Source organism: Silurus meridionalis, chromosome 4, assembly GCF_014805685.1.
Source record: "Silurus meridionalis isolate SWU-2019-XX chromosome 4, ASM1480568v1, whole genome shotgun sequence".
Taxonomy (NCBI): domain Eukaryota; kingdom Metazoa; phylum Chordata; class Actinopteri; order Siluriformes; family Siluridae; genus Silurus; species Silurus meridionalis.
In genome coordinates, this window is record NC_060887.1 from 9,263,063 (window position 1) to 9,285,713 (window position 22,651).

General features: G+C 36.7%; 1 protein-coding gene across 6 annotated transcripts in view; it reads right to left on the bottom strand.

Annotated features, from left to right (window-relative positions):
• spaca6 (sperm acrosome associated 6) overlaps nucleotides 1-22,651 on the bottom strand; it is a 38,691-nt gene that overhangs the window by 11,410 nt on the left and 4,630 nt on the right. For 3 of the 6 annotated variants that reach the window (XM_046848247.1, XM_046848248.1, XM_046848252.1), the window contains exon 2: nucleotides 9,815-9,868. The gene's annotated coding sequence lies outside the window, so the exon portion shown is untranslated. Of the gene's footprint in view, nucleotides 1-251; nucleotides 396-9,814; nucleotides 9,869-22,651 lie in introns of those variants that run through there. The other 3 variants (XM_046848250.1, XM_046848253.1, XM_046848251.1) reach the window with 2 other exon arrangements.

Here is a 22,651-nt window from a genome sequence, read left to right on the forward strand (position 1 = left end):
TAAACAGTAACAGTGTTTCAGAGAAACAATGTATTCTCACAAGAGCATCCTGTCTGTGTCTCGTCGTTCTGTCGCTCTATCCGTGATGACAATAGTCAGCGGAAACAAAGGCAGTTCGAATGGAATACATATCAAGGACATTTAGCAAATAGAGATGGTCATACTGCATCAACTTAACCCCCCTTCTAATATCCTATAGCCTACAGTGCCAAAAATACTGCAGCCTGTTCAAACAAATGCTACGAACATACCTGTGAGTGCACACGGGTGTGCGCTTTTCTCCCTCTAATGAGTGTCATTTCCTGATTTTGTCTCTTCCCTCATCTCACCATTCTCACAGTCTTTCCTCTTTTCATCTATCTCCCTTTGCTCACATTTGCTCAGGCACCATGCCTCTGTTACCCCCCTCTGCCCCCCCAACCCCTTTGCAGACTGCATGTTCACACGCCTCTGTGTGTGTGTGTGTGTGTGTGTGTGTGTGTGTGTGTGTGTGTGTGTGTGTGTCTAGTGAGGATAGGAAATGTGTGCGAGACAGAGGGAGCAGGGAGGGGGCAGATGAGGAGAGAGGCGAAGCGAAGAGACAGCAGGGAAGAGAGTGGAGGTAGGGGGAGGGTCAGGATCACAACCAAGCGTCGCACTGATGAGAGATGAAACAGAGGAAAATATCACCCCACATGTTTGCGTCTCTTAATCAATGTGTAGACGTGCCCATCAATTTGAGCTCTGGCCCTGTACAACAAAATGAGCAACACACTCATGCAGTGTTGCAAATTATACACATCCTTTGTTTGAGGTGATACTGTGAGATACTGCATTTAGTTCAGTCATTCTGATTAAGCAAAGGCCTACAGCACTGTTGATGTTCCATGCAGTTTATTTGTAGGACAGACTGTTTAAGTGTATCGGTAAAAGAAACATTACAATTATTTAAAAAAGGAAGCTGCAGATTGCGAAATTTAAAAAGGCATATTTATATAGCTAATGTAACCAATACATGTTTCACTGTGGTACATAATACATTGTTAAAAAGTTAGGACAGGGGAGATGTGTTCTCATTGAAATATGATTTATGACGTTCAAAAAGCAGTCATTCATGATTCCTCAAGATGGGAAGAATGAAGAAAAGCACAAACCGTATTTAAACTGTTTGTGCTTTTTTTTTATTTTTACTCTTTTTAAGTATATTTCTGGCTCTTTTCTAGTTTTTCTGAATATGAATGATATAAGCAACTTTTATTCTCTACTCAACTTCATTGATGACTGACTATATGTACTTTTCAATCCACTATATTTTAATTGAAAATGAAAATACCAATTACATTTTGCACCTCTGCTGGAGATGTCAATAAGACTTAACACTTCCCTACACATATCTGCTGCCTGTGACTGACTTTTTAGCACCGCTGGTCCTGTTTTCAGTCTAAAAAGTGCTAGAATAAATTACCAAAACCTTAAGAACCAGCTTTTATTAAAATTGTATAAAATATTGCCCCTTTCTGGGACTGAGAGAGGCATAAAATTACCGTGAGCCCTGGATGTTTGGTTTTTACTTTATCCATAATTATGTACTTTAATTGTATTTGTCCATTTAGTTCCTAATGGTTCTTATACTTTGTGACATGATACTGTACGTTCAATATGAGTAAAAGACTAAAGTACTGTTAAAATCAGGCACTCTAAGACTTTAACCCGAGTCATTTTGTAATTGATGGCTTTTAACTTGTAATTATGACTTGTAATTTATATATATATATATCAGTCAAATCAGTGTTACATTGTTTTTGTCACACGGACCAAAGGTTGACATGGAAAAGACAACTAAACGTACAATATATAAAATACATAAGAAATATATACATAAATACATTTGAACACAAATACACTTTGAATACAACATATAACCATCTGTGAATATTCCATTTACAAAACATTTGCTCTGTTTTCTAGGTTCTATTGTGCATAAAATATATAAGTAAATTAGTAAATAAATGAGATACGGTAATAAGGTCAATAAGGTCATTAAATCTGATGGCAGCAACATGTTTGAAAAAGTTCAGACCGGACCAACAAAAGGTTGTAAAAGTAAATATTAGTAAACAGAAATAGCTGGAGTAAATTTTCCAAGTAATTAGGTTAATTGGCAGCAGGTAAGTAAGATGACTGAGCATAAATAATGTATCTTAGAGAAGCAGGGTCTCTCTTGCTCTCACAATGCATAATAATATCAAAAGTTTCAAATGCCTGTGATCTCCAGGCCTTTAGGCAGCACAGGATTAAAAACAGGAATGCTTCTGTAATGGAAATCACTTCAAGGGCTCGGAAACACATCCAGTAATCATTGTCTGTAAACACAGTCCAGAGTGTCATCAACAAATGCATGTTGATGTTATATTATGCAAAGAAAAGTAGACTGAGAAACATTTTTGGGCAAAGCTCATTTAAAATGGACTGAGGAAAAGTATCAGCACCCATTTCAAAACCTGTATATCTGATCGTATGGGGTGCATTTGTGCCAATGAAAAGGACAGCTTTCACATCTGGAAAGGTATCATCAATGCTGAAAGGTATATAGAGGTTTTAAAGCAACATATGTTTCGATACCCTTTAGGGAAGGCCTTGCATATTTCACCAAGACAATGCTTAATCACATACTGCATCTATTAATCAGCATTGCTTCATAGTAGAAAAGTCCAGGTGCTGAACTGGCCTGTCTGCAGTCTAGTCCTTTCACCAATTGGAAACATTTGAAACATCATGAAACAAAGAAGAGCCAGGATTGTTGATCAGCTAGAATCCTGTATCAGACTCAATTGGGATAACATTCCTCACACAAAACTCCAGCAACTGCTATCCTCAGTTGCCAGATGTGTATAGATTGTGCTACACAATAGTGTACATGGCCCTATCTGAACATTATTGCAGTCATCAAATTCTTTTCTCATTTTTGTAGTTTAATGTTTTCTTTGTTCTATTGAATAAAATAAGGGCTTATGATATTTGCAAATCATTGCATTCAGATTGTATTTTTTTTGGAATTGGTGTTGCACATGAAACCATCACATTCAAACCACCGTCTCTATTGCAACTGAATACCGTGTTATAAATACAGACATTTCCACCAGAATGTTCTTCTAACCCTTTATCAACACTTCTATTGCCTGGTACTGGGTCATGACCAGGTGGTTGAGAATCTCTAATCTAGATTACACTTTATAACATTTAGAAAATATTTGTGAAAGTGATAGAGGGTCTATGTTTCATAAAGCTGAACAACTGAACTGTTTTTAAATAAATGTGCTATGAAATAATTTACATAGTCACCACTAAGGAAATAGCAGTTATTAGTTTGTATAACATGGAATTAGACCCTAGTACCTACAAAACAAATTTGTCAAAACACACCACCTGACACAAAAACATCACCACCTCTTACTTCACCACCATCTTCTCATCCGTCAAGACCTTATCTAGTGTGTGCTATGCATCATTTCTTCAATTTTCATGTTTGCTTTCTTAAATGAATGCATCTGTCACAGAACTCCTGCCTGTTTTGTGTTATTTGCCATGTTATTACACATTCACCAGCGTTTATAAAGATCATAGTTTTATACAGTATTTAAACTTTTTTCTTGCAATGTATGTTTTCTGTTAGATTACTGCATAAATAGTGTTTAATTGTTTTCATATCTGGTCTCTGTCTGTGATTTTCTGGTATATTGAACAGTGGCATTGTGGGATTGTAATAGGTGTTTAAGTGCTGCCACAGGGAAAGCTAGAAGGCTGTACAGTTATCTCCAGGCTATTTACAGTGTGAAACCATACAACCAACTACCTCAATCTGTGGCACACACAACTCTTCTCCATGATGATATGGGCAGGGAGCTCATCACACGTTCTTCTGAATGTTTGTCCATCTGCTTCAGTGTTATTTTTCATAGTTTAGACAAAAATTCCCCTTATATTTATATTCATTACATGTTATAGCCAATATAACAAACATCAAGAATAGCAGTGAAATGGCTGACATTACTATTGTATTGCCCTCCTGTGGACCAACAAGGAAATGCAGCATGGCTTCCCTCTTTTTTCTTGTGACACACACACACACACACACACACACACATAAGCAAGTGCAAACATTGTACAACAGATTTGATATCTCCTTTATGCATCATGTATTGCTTTATGCCATCAAAACACTATTAAGTTAATATTAAATACACATCAATGCCAGACACATCACTGATAATCATCATTATTAGTTTTTCGTAGGTCTGACTAGTCATTAAGTTTTCAGTGCCTCCAAATTTTGCTCTCCAATTTCCTTGGCTTCCTACTATAGTGGCTTATTGTGTTTCTCTGGCCAATAGGGTGTCTTGGACACACAAGTTTACACAATTCCTCTGCTTGTTAATGGGAATAGCCATTAGCAACAAGGGTATCTATTGTCATCTTCAGTTTTTGACCATACTTATGAAGGCAAGAAAAGTACTTCTGAAGCAGGTCTTAACTGATCTTAATCAAGGGGAAATAAATGCAGCTAAATATGCCATGGAGTTCTTGCTCACAATGCTGGCTTGCAGTGATGATTAAATGTCTCTTGACTCCTTGATTGCTTTAGCCATTTCTCTGTATCATCTCAACAGCAACTCTCAAGTGCCTGACAGGGTGGAGAGGCCTGGGGCTGAGACCAAACTCTTAACGCCTATGCAGCTGGATCAGAATGCTTAACTGAGCATGAGAAATAAAAAAGGGATATACTGTGGGCTTCTTTGGTCAATCATTTTGTTGTATAGCACCAAACTTGTGAGAACTACCCTGGTACAACTGACAGAAACCACTATGCACTCCCTATAGAAACTCCAGCTCAGTGTCTGTCCTTAGAATCTTTTACCCTGAATGTGTAGGGTAAAGGACTGAGACCAAATCTTTGCTCTTTTAACACTGATCGAACTAGCTGGAAATTGGACAATGATACAATCATTAAACATACTCACACAGTCACTGCATCGTCTCCTATATTTGTGCTATTAATGAAGGACCCATGAGTAATACATTATGGTATAACAAGGACCCTCAATTATCATGGTGCTTTAACCACTGTAGAGAATCCTGACACCTAATGCCCCTTAGACATTCCCCTCAGACTATTTAAGAGGTCTTCAGCAAATCTACAGTTGTTGGTCTTTTCTGTCTCAATAATTGAGGGCTCAAACAGATCATCCCTTTCTCACTGGTCCCCTCAGACCTGGAACAACATTGTTCAGCTGAAATATTCTTTTAACGTGATAAGTGCAATGTTTACAACCTTAAAATGTGTCCACAATCTCCTTTCTTCATTATTGGTCCTGAGGAGGTGAGAGGACCAGGAAATAGTGCCAGTTTTAAAGATTGCTATGTTTTGTGAAGTTCTATGGTTTCAGGGGCTTTAGTCCTACTATTCCCCTCACGTCCTTATTAGGGCTAAAACAATTCCTCCAGTAACTTGGGGTATTCGAATACTAAAATTCATCGAGGCAGATTATTAGCTCTAAACTTGTTTAGTACAACTAACTATACACAGAGGTTTAAAAGGTTCAAAAACCAAAGCTTCATTAGGTAGTTTAAAAAAGATTTAAACAGTCAAAATAACCTATGACATAGGAAAAAGTGCTTGGCTGTGAAGTTTGCCCTGGAGGGGTGAAGTCACTGTCACAATTTCACAATCTTCAGTGACCACATATACCTTTAGTGACTGAAAACTACCAAACAACTCTTGTGAAGCCTAGTGGACTGTGCCTAGTTTGACACACTCTTGTACAGACATTGTTCTACTAAGGACATCAAGGCTGACTCTCTGTAGTGCATCCATCCCACTATAAACAAGGAACAGTGACTAAAACACAAACAGCCTTCATTTTCTTTGTAAGAGTGATAAACTGTTCCCTCACATGCTGACCTAATTAAATGTTTGTGCCACCCACATCTGAGACATTAGCTGTCACATGGGCACACATGAACCCAGCCACAGGCCATCTTAACACATAGAGGATATATAACCTGTTAAAAGTTGAGTACTGGTGACCGAAATTAATGACTGTCATGCACTGCTTGTGCCCAGGCAAATATTCCATACACCCACCCAGCAAGTAAACTCATGCCTCTACCTCAGCAATCTTGAACCAACATTGCCATAGATTTCATCACTGACCAACCTGAGTCTAAAGGCAACAATGTAGTCATGGTAATCACAGTCAGATTTCCAAAATCTTTATTCCTTTTCCTCACTGCCCAACCCACCCACCACCTTCGCAACTGCTTTACACGTTTCATTACATTGGAATTCCTGTACAGAGAGATTAAGGCACACAGTGTCTTACCTAGCTTTATAGAGAAGATGGAAACCTCACAGTTTCAAACTTGTGTGCTTCTACGGTTGTCTATTAAGGACAATAGAAACACTCAAGTGTGAAATAAGCTTGATTGCAAGGTGCCATTTGCCTATTCAAGATCTTCCGCCACACCCATGACATGACATCCAAGCTGGATCTGCCCTGCCAAAGTCAACAAGCACACTCATTTGACTTATCACGTCTCAAGCCCATTACATCTGGATCACTACACTGTTCAAATTAGGAAAACCTGCTCTAGATCAAGAAGATCCTAAACTCAGGCCACAGTGGAAAGTTGTAGTATCTAATTAAATGGAAGGGATATGTTCTCGAGGAACAATGTTGGATTCTGGCACCTACTGTATTGTTCTCAATCCCCTAATGTGCCACAAATTCAATGCCAAGTATCCAAAACAACAAGAATCCATTTTTCGTTAAATGAACCACAGCCACAGACAAATTTTCTTGGTTCTTCTCACCAGGGCGTCGCACATGCTAGGAACCATCTGAGCCATCCCATCTGACCACAGGACATGGTTCCAGTAATTCATGCTCTTATACAGGTTTTCTTAAGCAAACTTTTTGCTGGGTTTCTTGTGAGCCGGCTTCAAAAGAGGCTTTCTTCTGGAATGATGGCTATGCAAACCGACTTGTTGCAGTGTGTGTCATATGGTCTAAGCCAGGGGTAAAAAACTTTTTTGAAACTGAGAGCTACTTTTTGGGTACCGATTAATGTGAAGAGCTACCAGTTTGATACACAGTTTTCAGTTTGATCTGAAATACCAAATTTGCTCAATTTATTTTATAATGTTATTATTAATAATTAATGATATTCATCTATGTGAAGACACTGATCATGTTAATGATTTCTCATAATAATTATCAACAATGAATAGCAACAGCTATTTTAAGAAAAGGCCCGTGGGCTACTCATGTGGTCCTTGAGGGCTACCTGGTGCCCGCAGGCACCACGTTGTTGACCCCTGGTCTAAGCACTGACAAGCAGACCTTTCACTTCTGTAATCTCTAAAGCAATGTTGGCAGCACTCATGCGTCTTTTTTTAAGTCATTGTCTGCACCTGACACAAAACATGAGGATTCAACTTCTTTGATGGACCCTTGCGAGGTCTGTTCCAAGTGAAACCCATCGTGGAAAACCTCTGTATGATCTGGCCACTGTACTGTAACTCACTTTCAGGGTGTTACCGATCTTTTTATAGCTTAGGCCATATTTATGAAGAGCAGCAATTCTAATTCTCAAATTCTCAGACAGTTCTTAGTTCTTATAAAGAACATATTCACTTTTAATCACCACATTATCTGTGTAAAGCTGCTTTGAGACAATGTTCATTGTTAAAAGCGCTATACAAATAAAAATGAATTGAATTGAAATTGAATTCTTTGCCATGGGGTGCCATGTTGAACATCTAGTGGTCAGTATGAGAGAATTGTATTCAAAGTACCCAATTTTAACTGCTTTAACAAGATACAGAAATTTGTATGGTCCTGTCAACTAGACAAAAACATGAGAATCATGAATAGAACATGTGGCTTTGCCTGGTTAAACAACGTCCAGCTGTTATAACTTAGGGTGTACTGTCTTTTGTTCCAGGCTGTTTTGACAATAATGGCTGTATGTTGAGATATTTTTAGAGGACAGTAAATATGTACTGTTATACAATCTGCACATTGGCTACTCTAAAATATATCCGTTTAATTTTTTATAGTATTGTCCCTTGAGAAGATATACTAAAATGGTTGCTGAAATGAGAGAGGTGTATTCACTTTTGTGAGATACTCTACTTAGCATAAACAAACAGTTCACTGTCAGTTCCTTTTTCTTTAAAATTTAACTGGAGCACTTTTACTTTAGTAATATGTTGCCTAGTGAATCTCTACTTTAACTCAACTATGTGGTTTGTGTACTTTATCCACCACTGCAATACTGCACTGCAGCATGCCCCACTGTTGAGGAAAGTACTGGGAGAAAACAAAAACTCTAAACACATGAGCATTTCAAAATCTTGAGCCAGTGGCACACTGCCACAGCCACACCAAAGCATCCATTAATGCAAAGCCAGGTGGATTTCTTTACCCTCTTCCCTTTCCCCAGTCCCTTTTCCTGGATGCAGCTCAAGTTGCTAATCCCCTTGTGAGGCCCCCTGACTGCTGCCGGATCCTCTAATTCTTAAAGTTTTCCCCTGTCCCAAAATGCCCCCACACACATTCCAGGTGGTTATTCTTGTATAGGCTGCTTTTCTCTTTTATCTGGCTTTTTATCGCCTTACCTCAAACCACCTCTGCCCTCTGCAAGTCTTGGTTTTGTAAGTTGACTCCATTTTGTCTCTCTGTGTCTACGGGCTCTTGAAACCAGCTCATCTATTTATGACTATTACAGTCTAAGATAATTATTCAGTTACTAGAATTGTGAGTGTGTTTTAAATTCCACATGCATATGTGTGAGCTGTCTATGTGCTTTGCATTGACAGTAAACTAGAACCACCCTGTACACAGAAGCTGATAGCTTGTGAAGCAAAGGTGTGCAGAAACTTATTAATGGTGGGAGTGTGAGAACGTTGTGTGTAATATTGACCTTATGAATGTGTTTTTTACTCATCTGCACATAAGACTGACCAAATAATTCTTTATCATAGAAATAATTATTGAATTAATGACAATCCAATGCATATGAGAGTGAAATATTGATTTATGGAACAAGATCACTGCTAAGTTTATATTTATTCTTAATCATAGAATATAACTAATATTTAACCTCATAGCCACATTTTAGATGATTTAATAATATATGTCTTCAAGAACATTAATGCATTATAAAAGCTGCACCAAATCAAAGCTGAGCTTTGAAATTGAAATGCTTTGAAATTATTCTACAAGTATGCTCCTATCATAAATATCCTTAAACATCACAAATATCACTTTTTCACCTAATTTATGTCTTGTGCATAACAATAACCGTTACAGCAGTATATAATAGCAAACTCAGACTCCTCAAACTTATTTATGAGGAATGGTTTAATTTGATTTTAAAAATATCATTTCACAATTTCAAAATTAATCGTTTCTGGTAGTGATTTATTATTATTTTGTACCTGCTATAAACCAAATTCATGAGGGAAGACACAAAATCTGCTTTTCAAAAAGCCTTTTCTATATATATATATATGATGTGTGCGAAAAAAAAAAAAGTTAAAATGGGTTGCCATAGGAATCGGGTATCGTGGTAACCACTGGCAGTTTGGCATGGTGCCAAGCAGTCACCATGGTAGTGCTGTCAGTCATGCTTGGGTGCTAAACATGTAGGTGGCACAGAGATTGGATGGGTGTAGTGGGAAAGCTTTGGATTCATATTTTCATACAACTCGCTTTGGTGTAATGATTGTCAAATGGGCCAGTTAACCTATTAAAAAAGGAAGCTGAGTTACCTGACCACTATAAACACACACCTCAGAGGCATGTGGACATATGAAGAACAGCACCTGGAACAGAAAGAGAAAATGTTGATGAGTCAAGTATGTGTAGAAGAATAGGCTTGGCACATTTTTCCTAAAAAAAAAATTTCATTCTCTGTAAATAATTTACAAGTTGCATGCATTGAGACAGCAGCGACACTACAAAAATTAATCTGTGTGGGGAAATAGCTCTAATGTTTGTATTCATTAGATTGCAACACTGTGCTTAATATGTTAACTTGATATAAACATTACACATGTCCCATATTTCACTTAAAATTCTTCCTTAAAATAAGAATTTACGGCATAACACAGGACCTTTGAGGATGAATTTGGACTGTATTTAATGTCAACAGTCTGCTAAAATGACTCGGGATTACAGTTTGCATTCGATCACCATAACTGCTCACCTCAACATCATTAAACTGTGGGAGAACCCAGACAAAACCCAAACAAACATAAGAAGAAAAGACAGGACTCCACACAGACAGTAACCTAGTATAAGAATCAAACCAGAGAATTGGACTTAGACATGATTTGGTATATATTTTTATTTATGGCATTTTGGCAGATGCCCTTTTCCAGAGTGACTTACTACAGAGAGGTTGAGAGTTCAAGTGCTTAGCAGTGGCAGTAGCTTTTTGTTGCTAGGATTTGTACTTTTGACCTTCCGCTCTAAAGTCCAATGTTGTAACCACTGAGCTACCATCTACGCATGTGTACACATCGTATAAAAGCTGTAAAGCCTAAATGTCTCTGAATGTCTGTAGATAAGAAGATATGGAAGAAACAGAACAGAACAGGATAAACAAAAATGCGATATAGGGCACTTGTTTTAAGGTTTAGAAGAAAGATACAGTGAACAATGATGACCTTTTCACTTGTTAGGCCAGGAACAGACATTAAGCAACTGTAACCTTAAGCTCTTTGGAAGGATCTGAAGCTTTGTGTGACTCAATGAGGGCTGGTTGTTGGAAAGGCTATATGCAGGACCCATTAATTATAATCCAGAAGGGACTGGTTTCATTTGTTTAATCAGTTTGTCATAGTCTCTGTCTGCTATCAAGCGTGCTTCCAATTTGGCTGTTATTAAATCCTGCAGACACACTGGCCCTTTACAGATAAGACTAAAGTCACCTGGCTATAAACTGTGATTGGTTATCCATGAACTTTCCTGGTTAATGCAGGTCAATCTGTAAATTATCTAGAACTCTATGCTATGTCATGCCCTTTACATCGGGCATACAAAACATGACAAGGCTCACCATCAAACCCAACACATTAAATGGTGATTTCTACTGTCACAGATTTAAGTGCAAATGCAGCTTTATCAATCGATCCAGACAATCAAGAAAGTAAAGCAAATTTTATTATTTAAAGGATATTATATAGAAAAAGCTAATTTTTAGTTAAAGGAACTGATCTTGGCAAATGGATTTCAAGTTTTTTAGGTGATTTAGCAAATAGACAGCTTTGCCTTTATATTACATTGCATTGTTTTTATGTTGTTCTCAGAAGTGTAAATCTTTTTTCCACAGCCACAAATTTACACAAGCAATATGAAAGAGTAAGAAATAGGCCACTGCCAATCACACATAAGCATAACATCCAGACCAAACATGAAATCAGTACAGTAGGCATAAAAAAAAATACAAGAAACATCACAGGCTTGACTAATAATAGTAACGCTAACACACTAAAGTATAAGCAATCTTTCACAAATTCCCTATTGCTTTTGTTTTGCCAGTCAAAGTGTGTATGAAAATACAGCTAGGAGTTATCTGATCTGGAACCACTTGCATCTTAGTCTGTATGTAAATACATGATATTAAAAATAAAATTAATAATAATAATAATTATTATTATTATTATCATTATTATTATTATCATTATTATTATGATCTGAGCTGCCACTGCATATCACACACAGATCTCATATATTAAAAGAGCATATATTCCTGGAGTATTTACAGTTGGTAAACACTGTATACTCTGCTCAGAGTCCACTACCAAGAGCTTGTCTAACACGATGTTGTGATACAGGTTCTTATCATATAACGTTCTGTAAGCATTAGCAAAGATGGCACATAATGACATTAACTGAGACCTGACCTGACTCAGAGAGGCTCGGATATCTTGTTACATAACTAACTGACAGACATAAGATAAAAATAAATACACAAAGAGGGTAAGTCAGGTGTGGTTTAATTATTTCTTGAAGAAAAGTTCCAGCATTGCGACCAGTGGGTTTCTAGTTACTGCGTTCGGTTGTATTTGTGCAATCACCATGGACAAGAAGTCCATGTTTAGTAGAGATAAACCACAATTAAAAAATCGAACCATACTACTCATTATGATAGCAGTGATAAGTAAAAAATTATAAAAAAAGAAGAACAAACTGTGCATGAACAATAGATTACAGTGTTCAGGGTTTTGGTAAATGATAAGTAGTACACTTTTGTATGGAATTTGTGCCCGGCCATATTCAAAGTTTTACAAATACACATTACAACCAAAGAAATAAAATAATAGTAATAAAACATTAATTCTCTGTATGTTTGTTGTGTATGTGTGCCTGTGCCTGTGTTTTGTGGCTATGTTAGCCCTGGATGCAAGGTGGATACGTAGAGGACCCTGTTATAGAAAGCAAGGGGCCTTTCAGCCCCCTTCCCCCACCTGCCCTTCTATCCCCTTTCGATTGGCCCCACATTGGTAATGCCTGGCTGACCATAGTACCCCTTAAAGGGGCCAAAGGTCAGGCAAAACAGTCTGGTGTTATGGCAACCTGGCTGCCACCAACCAGATTTCTAGAAAGGGGGTTCTCAGGATAGGTCAATCAAACAAGGCACAGAACCACTTGCAGGCTTTTAAGTGGGACTAAAAGATAATACATACAGGTTGTGTTTAGATAAACTCAAGAAGCAAGCAAGCCATTAAAATAAGGAGTATACTGGGAGTATACTTAATTTTAGATTTAGGCTTGCGTATCTTTATTCATAGCTAACATTATTTAAATATTATAGGTTTTGTATTACAGCCCTTTCACTATTATTCGTAAAGTCCCTTTTTTATATTAACATTTTATATTCCGAGAGAGAGAGAGAGAGAGAGAGAGAGAGAGAGAGAGTGAGAAATACTGTTATTTTTGTATGTAGTCAGTATGGGAAGGCTGGATTAGTGGATAAATGGAAGATAAATGGATTTAGATCAATAACATAGAGACTGAATGAGTGGAGGAGTGAGAGAGACAAAGACAGAGAGAATATTTTAACCTTATAAGCATACTTACATATTTTTAGAGTCTGGTCCCTATGGTTATGTTAACTGAATGTAGATAAATCCAGGGGGCAGCAGGTGAGTGAGAAAGAAGCAGAAACCAGAAATCTGTTGTAGTACAATGGGGGTGAAGAAACAATCTCTGTACTCCTCGTTTTAACCTTTCACCATAAAAATCATAAACTTTGCTGAATAAACAAGACCATACAAACTTTTATTTCCTTTTTTTACTGTATTCTGTAAAGCTCTGTGCAGCTGGGGATAATTCCACATCAACAGCCTAAAGATCCATATCATTTTTCCTTGCCACAGTCACCACTGGCTCACTCATTAGGGACGCTTTATGAATATAAAAATTAATTGAATTCATTTTGTTACTGGGTGTGATAGTTCAGGGTTTGAGAAATTTAGCAGAATGCTGTGGGCATCGTTTTGATTATTGATAACTTGACTATTATATGTAGTTTGTCATGAAATGCAGACTGGTTGCTTTGAAACAACATGATCTAGTATGTACTGAGCAGATATTCAAAATGTGCTCATACAACTTAAGTAGAATCCTTTTGAACAAGTTTATGTAACTGTTTGTACATAATTATTTAAACAAGAAATTGCAAAAAAAAAGTCATTTATAAGTCATCTCTGACCTTGTGATGATTAATCCCAGCACCGCCCACCATATTTCTGCTTTTGCATGCCTCATGCCGACCTTGATTTCTTGCTCAGATTTGACAACTTTTTCAGAGCAGTTTCATGACTAATTACTTAATTTTTTTTTGTACAGCGATTTTAACAGAGTGGGTTGATAAAATTAAATAGCGTACATAAATGTTTTATTAATACATTTATTTTGATAAGTTTATCCCTGATGAGACAAAGGTGACAGTGGTGAGAAAAAACTCCCTGAGATGATATGAGAAAAAGGTCCAGACTCAAAAGGCATCCAATCCTCATTTGGGTGTCACTGGATATTGCGATTATAAATAATTCCCTTATATAACTGTGTATGCAGAAATTCATAAATGACCTAGAATTACCCAGAAATTCATCATAGTTTGAACATGAAATGTATTCTGTATTTGAGTAAGCTGTTCACTGATGGAGACTTCAGGGCAAAACAGGTTATGGCAATTGTAGCCCTAACCCATTCTAGCAAAACTGCAGTCCAAAGCCATGTTCAGTGCTTTGTATGTGATACCATACACAGTTGTCTCATCTTTAGGTTTTCCATGTAAACAAATACTCAGCAGCAATTTTTTTCAAGTGAAGTGAAAACAACTTAAATAATCACCATGATGGATCACATAGAACTCCACATTGCTGGAGAAAAGAATAGTAATGAACTTAGAAGTACAGTTTATTTCCTTCTACTGAAGATTTATTATTTGTCTATGACAGCATTAATAATCCATAGTCCATCAGATAAATCAAACACAAATGTCCTCACAATTGCTTGCAAACAGAATGAGCAAGAACTGTGGCATTTTTTATATACCACCTTTTTATCACCACCCTTTTTCTAACACCACACATTTTATTTTAAATAGTGAAAATAATTTCACCACCAGTGTCAATTTTGTATGCAACTAGGGATTCTTTTTGCATTATATTTTATTGTCACTGCTAATTAAAGGATTAGGAGAACAGTGTCACACTTTGGCTTTATTTTCAAGGCAAACTTGTTTCATGTTAAGGAGATTGAATGCAATGCTAAAATAGTAACTACAATAGTAATGTAGAATGTAGGTGCTAGAATTAAAAATGCAACAGGTGATGAACAAGATGAAGAAAAAATTTTGGACACTTGACCAAAACAATTTGTATGTGCTTTTTGAACATTCCATTCCAAATATTGTCCCCATTTATGCTCATTCAGCCACAAGGGCATTAGTACAGTCAGGTAATGATGTAGGGCAAGGAGGCCTGGGGTGCTGTCAGTGTTTCAATTCATCCCATTTCATCCCTCTATAGCAGGCCACTCAAGATCTTCCACCCCGACTGATATAAAGCATATCTGCATGGAACTCTCTTTGCACATAGCTGCATGTCACGCTGGAACAGGTTTGGGTCTCCTAGTTCAAGTGATGGGAAAATTCAGTGCAACCATATGCTAAGACATTCAATATGATTGTGTGCCTCCAAATTTGTTTGGGGAAGAATATATGCCTGGAAAATGTCAGCTTTATTTGTGTACTTTTTTACCAATGGGCATTGTACTAAAGCAGCTGCAGAACTTTTAAGTTTAGTGCCTATAAGTTTGTTCCTTATAAGTTTATCACTAAAGAGCGAGCCAATGGCGACCATGGGAAGAAAAAAAACTCTCTGAAATGGTATGAGGGAAAAACTCGAGAAGTACTATACTTGAAAGGGAACCCATCCTCATCTAGGTGGCACCGAATATCCATTCATTGTAGTTCCATCAAAAGTCAAGTGTCTCAAAACTTTTGTTTATATAGTGCAGCACTAAGTATAATGAGTTCATTCTGTTGCTATTTTGATAGGTACAAGCCATGCATGCTGTTGTTACTTTCATGGTCATAAATCATTACACTGTGATAAGTCAAACCCGCTTTTGGTCCGAAAATGTTTTTGCTTTTAAAGACTGTGTCAAGCAGTTTATGCAAATGAAATATAAGCCCTAGGCCAAGGGGCTTTCAATTTTTCCACACATACAGTATCAATTTTAAACCAAGTCAGCTAAACATCACATAAATATAGTACTTTATAGGTTTTTCCTTCGACTGCTCAGTTCAAAAAGTATGTGTATCATTGTCTATATAAATCATTGACATTCTGCTAGTTTTTGCTTTAAATTTGTTTTGCTTTATTAATTAATATTTATTTACGTTTAGCAACTATTTTAGTATGTATATCAAGGGACAATACTATAGAAATAAGACTTGGATATATTTTAAAGTAGTCAATGTGAAGCTTTGTAACAGTACAGATTTACTATCCTCTGAAAATAACTCAACATACAGCCATTATTATCTAAATAACTGGCAACAAAAATGAATACACTCTAAGTAATAACAGCTGTACGTCGTTGCTGTAACCATGCAACACCACGTCCTATTCATCTTGTTCATGTTATTGTCTGCTTGACAGGACCATAAAAATGTTGTATCTTGTAGAGCAGTTAAAATTTGGTGATTTGAGTAAAATTCTCTCATAATGACCACTGGATGTCCAACATGGCACTTCATTGCAAAGAACTCTCTGGATATTTGAGAATTAGAACTGTTGCTCTCCCCAAAGGTGGCCGAGGCTATAAGCAGATCAGTAACACCCTGAAAATGAGTTACAGTGGCCAGGGTCATACAGAGGTTTTCCACAATGGGTTCCACTTGAAATAAGCCTTGCAAGGGTCAATCAAAGAATATGAGTCTTCGTGCTGTGTGTCAGGTACGGAACAGATACGAGTGCTGTCAGCATTGCTTTAGATGTTGTATAAGTGAATGGTCTGCTTCTCAGTGCTCACTCAATTCCCCACACACTGCAACAAGTCGATCATCATCCCAGAAGGAAGCCTCTTCTGAAGCTGGCTTACAAAAAACAACTTGTCTTGCTGTATTCAAGCACATTAATGTAAAGTTGAATAGAAGGAAAAAATGTAGTACAAAATATGTGGTTAAAACAAAGCCCATTCAAGAATTTAGGGAGATTCACAAAGAGTGGACTGCAGCTCAAGTCAGTGCTTCAAGAGCCTCCATGTACAGAGGTATCCATGGGCTACAACTGAAGCATTTCTTGTGTCAAGCCTCTCCTGAACCAGAGACAACGTCAGAGGTGTCTTACCTGGCCAAAGGACAAAAAGGACTGGACTGTTGCTCAATAAACCAAAGTCGTCTTTTCAAAAGAAAGGATAGAAAATGTTGAATGTTATTTGGAAATCAAGGTCCCAGAGTCGAAGAATCTAAGTTGCTTGAGGTCCAGTGTAAAGTTTGCACAGTCAGTGGTGGTTTGGGGAGTCGTGTCATCTGCTGGTGTTGATCCACTGTGTTTTATCAAGTTCAAGGTCAGCAAAGCCGTCTACCAGGAACTTTCAGAGCACTTCATGCTTCCCTGTGCTGCCCAGCTTTATGGAGCTTCTGATTTCAATTTCCAGCACGATTTGGCACCTGCCCACACTGCCAAAAGCACCAAAAGTTGGTTAAATGACCATGGTGTTGGTGTGCTTGACTGGCCAGCAAACTCACAAAACCTGAACCCCATAGAGAATCTATGGGTATTGTCAGGAGGAAAATAAAAAAACAAGATACCAAAAAATGCAAATGAGCTGAGGGCCACTGTCAAAGAAACCTGGGCTTCCATATCACCTCAGCAGTGCCACAGACTGATCACCTCCCTGCCATGCCGAATTTAGGCAGTAATTCAAGCAAAAGGAGCCCTGACCAAGTATTGAGTACATATACAGTAAATGAACATACTTTCCAGAAGTAAATTCAGTAAAAAAAAATTTTAAATGGTCTTATGACGTATTCAAATCTTTTGAGAATTGGTGGGGTTTTTGTTTTTTATCAAATGTGAGCCCAAATGATCAAAATTAAAAGAAATAAACACTTGAAATATATCAGTCTGTGTATGATGAATCAATATAATATACAAGTTTCACTTTTTGTTTTGAGTTACTAAAGTAAATCAACTTTTTATTTATATTCTTATTTATTGAGATGCACATATATATATATATATATATATATACATATTGAAACCTCGATACTCACAGCCTTGACACTCTTCATTTGGAACCGGACTAAGAGTAACTGTGTGCTTGAGCATTGATTGTTTTGATTGTAGATATTGGCATTTGTTGGCATTTAAAATAAACTGCATGCACATATCGTAAATAGTAAGGGGAAACCATTGTAGTCCGTTATAGTCTGTTTGACTATAATTGTGCTATCAGCAAACCTGCAGAGTGAAAGGCATACAGTCATCAATTTGACTGGTTGTGTGCCAACACAATTTGCACAGCAGTTGGAATGTGTAAATATGCACCCTTCAGAGTCATGATTACAAATCTTTGTGTTCGTTCAAAAAATCACATCAGCCTTCTTGGTCTAGCACACAGAATAGCATGTAATTTCAAATCTCTGAAATGCAAAATGTTGTAAATTAGAAAAAAAAAACAGCCATACTTTTCCTGTACTCTTTCAATTGTCTGTTTTTTACTACTGTGGTCAGGATAATCATTTGGTTTGAGTATTGTACATTTGTGGAATGAGCCCCTGTATTTAGAGGTCGCCAGTGGTGATCTTGTGTACATGGTGCTATACTTTTTAGTAAAAAGCTCCAAAGTTTTATCTAAAGAGGAATTAACCATCACACAGTTAGCCATTTGAATTCAACCATGACATCACGATATGCTGGTTGTTTCTGACATGAAACAGCCTTTGTGTTCTGTGCTGCTATGATGCCACCGCCACGGTACCTGACGAATCTGTCTTTGAAATCAAAATCTGCAGGAATGTTCTGCCGACACATATAAGTGCCTAAGGGCAACCTATTGCATCATGTCATTAGTTCTTGTCTCAGACGGAATGACGCAATCTTTTAATGCTTCGTGGGTCAAAGACCTGCCAATGTCAATGTCAAACGGCGGCTGGTGCAATGTGCTTTTTACTTGGTTCCATAATGAGAAAAACTTGGCAGTGGTAAAGAAACATTACCAATTCCCAATTTTTAAACCACAGTCAGAAAACATTTGTCAAACAACTACAAATACCAAACTCCTTTTCCACATTAACAGGCCTGGTCATTTGCTTGATGTGCTGTCTGTAAGATATCTCTGACCACTGCATCTCTTGCTGCAAGCATAAGGGTCAGTATAAAGTGTGTTAATGTATAACAATCGTCAAATGATTTACAAACCATCATATGTTTTTTTTTAAATATATATATATATATTCAAGCTGCATGCATCACAGCTTGTTCTATGCGTGAAGCATTTTCAGACTGAACAACTATAATACAAAGTAATAAGCCGATTTCTACACTGAAAGCAATGATTTAAAGCCTCTATCATATCTTAGCTTTATGAATTTGCATTGTTTTGTTTTTTTTTATTATTATTTTAATTCAGACAAAAAGTGTCTAAATATATATGCAGTTCAAGTCAATGAAGTTCTAAGTCACAAAGTGACACACATTTGTCAGTGCCAGACATACCCTCAGGCACAGACATTCCAGACTGGTCATCGATCCCCAGGTACATAACCTGAGATGTAAACATCTGCTCTCCAGTTTCCAGAGAGTGCACATGGCATGCTTTTGAACCTGTCTCAAATAACTCACTGTGTATCATCATTACCTTCTTCTTCCTGTCTCTCCTATTCCAGGATGACAGACTGTATATAACAGTATCTGAGATATAGCACATTTGCAATAGGGACCTGACACGGCAGTGCAGGATGATTGTTGAATAATTTGAAAATTATGTTATAAAATATTCTTATAAAATACTGCTTTCTTTCAATACCATAAATCATACGCACATTCAAAGGAATGTACTGCACACAGAAATAGTATTCACTGGATATACCAGTGTTACAGAGTGATACTGTTGCATGCAAAATTTATACTATAAAACACAAATATTGTCTTGCGTGCCTATAGCGGAAGAAACAACATTTGGCAGATCTGTAATGTCAAAACAGATTCAATCCTGGTGAGGTTTTTTGTTTTGTTCTGTTTCAACACAATCAAAGCCCTTTGCAATAGAATTGGATATCAAAACAACAAAAATATGTTCATTAACCCTAAATTTAAAGTTAAACAGAAGCATGAATCATATATCAATACCAGCTACGGTGCAAAAATGAGCAATCCACATCCCTGCATTTCTATAACACAGAGACAAACACACCTCTCTCTTCACCACTCTCATGGTCTACCCCAACACCTTAAGGTTTCAGACCTAAGCATGGAGGACAAGAATACAATATAGAAATGTGTGGGCTGCAGTGATGAAGGTAAAGAAAAACTGAAGAAGTTCAAAAAAGGCATTAATAATAAATTTAGGAATTATTATTGGTCACCTAACATGTTTACCCCTACCATATTTGCTGTCGCATATACACACAAACACACAAAGCAGCACAGTCTACTTGATTATAGAAATGTACAGTAGCAGCCAACAGACCTTTTTCAGTTTTTTTTTGGTTTATTTAATTTTTTTTTTCCAATTGCACATTAATACTGAAGACATCCAAACTATGAAACAACATGTATGCGATTATTTACTAATCAAAAAAATGTTTAATTACCTAGAATATGTTTTGTATTTTCAATTTTTCAAAGTTTTGCTTCGATGACAGCTTTGCACACTCTAAAGTCACAAAACTCTCAAATGGATTTAGATTGTGAAGGCCAGATCATTTGATGCAGCACTCCCTCCCTCTCCTTGTTCAACAAACAGCTCTTACATAACCTAGAGGTGTGTTTGTGGTCACTTTCCTGTTGGAAAACAAATTATGCTCTCAGTAAGTGTAAACCAGATAGGATGGCATGTCTCTATGACTCTATGCTGGTGAAGTGTGCCCTAAATTTTGACTAAATCACCAACAGTGTTACCAGCAAAGCACCCCCACATCATCACACCTCCTCCATGCTTCACAGTGGGAACGACACATTCAGGAACTGTCTGTTCACCCTCTGTATGTCTAAAAAAAACATGGTGTTTAAAACCAAAAATCTCAAATTTGCACACATCAGACCAACAGACAGTTTTTCAATGATCTAATGTTTATTCTTTGCCCAAGTAAATTTCTTTTGGTGGTTGATCTTTTGAAGTAATGGTTTCTTCAATGTTGTTCGACCATTAAGACCTGACTTATGCAATCTCCTCTGAACAGTGGATATTGAAATATGTCTGCCACTTATTCTTTCCAAGAAGCATTTATGTAAATCGGCGGTTTCTGAGGATGGTAATTCTAATAAACTTATCATCTGCAGCAGAGGTAGCTCTTGGTGTTCCTTTCCTGGGATGGTCCACATAAGAGCCTGTTTCATCATAGTATTTGATAGTTCTACTGCACTTGTAGATACATTTAAAGTTCATTTCTTATAGTTATGATGAAATGTCTTTTCTCTTTACTAAACTGTGTTTCTTGCCATAATATGGATTTGTACAGTAGGTGTAGTAGCACTAATAGGGCTTTTGACTCTGTACTCACCATTTCCTTTGTGCAAGACAACTGATGGTCTAAAGCCCATTAAGGAGGCAATAATTTGTCACAAATTAACTCTTGAAAAGGAACAGCTGTGAATTGAAAATCATTTCAGGTGAATCTGATGAATCTGATTAACCTTGTGAATCTGATGAAAGAATGGCCCAAGCTGTCATCAAAGTTATCAAAGTTGCTATTTATTTAATCTAGAACATAGTGTTTCAAAGTTTGGATGTCTTCATTAGTAATGTACAATGTTAAAAATATGTTTCATATGTTTTTACTGAAGACTGGAGACATTTGAGTTTGAGATCAATAGATGAATATTAGATGAATTTCAGCTTTCATTTTTTTTGTATTTACATCCAGACAGACAAAATAAAAACATAGAACATTTCGTTTCAAACCACCCAAGCTCAAACTAAATGCTTTGTTTTATGTATATTGTCGTGTAGTAACTGCATCAAGCCTATAATTTATTTACCAAACTGTTGGTATCTTTTTTGTGATGCTTTTTACTTAAACTTCTTACTGCTTTAGGATGCAGAAAGTATGTACACAATCCTTTTTTTGAGTTAGTAGTGTGGTTTGGGTCAGTGTCTTGTTGGATGACAATGAATCTCCAAAATCATTTGAACGCATGTTTCTCTAAATATGCAGACAAAAGATTCCATTTGAATTCATCTTGCTGGTACCATTATGAGTTAATCAATAAAGATTAGTAAGCATGATAAAGTAGCCAATATAAACACTTAGCCATGACACTACCATCACCATGTTTCACAGATGAGTTTGTATTTAGATCATGAGCAGATCCTTTATTTCTCCACACTTTAGCTTTTTCATTACTTTGTTAGGGGTTAATCATGGTTCTTATTTTTTTATTTTTTTTTGTTAGGTTGTGTTTTTTTTTTTTTTTTACAAATTCCAGTATTTTCTCCTGATTCTTACTCCCAAATCTACTATACTGTTAGTCTTATTTCGAATATTAGATTGTCATACAAAGAACATTCCAAATTGTTTTATTCATTGTTAAAACAATCAATCTAACAGGACACACCTCGAACACCTGTCATAATGCAGTATTTGTGTTTGCATAAAAATTGGGTGGTCTGATACAAAATGCTCTCATTTCTATGTCATCTAACACATTTACATATAAGTATGGAACATTAAATTAATTGGCTTTGCTATTCCATTCGTTTTGGAATTGGGACTGTATATAGATTTTCTCCCAGACAATATGCTCATATACATTAATAAAGATGTCTAATAATATCAGCAACAACAACAACAACAACAATAATAATAATAATTATTATAATTATAATAATAATTAACTATTTTTATTGTTGTAATTATA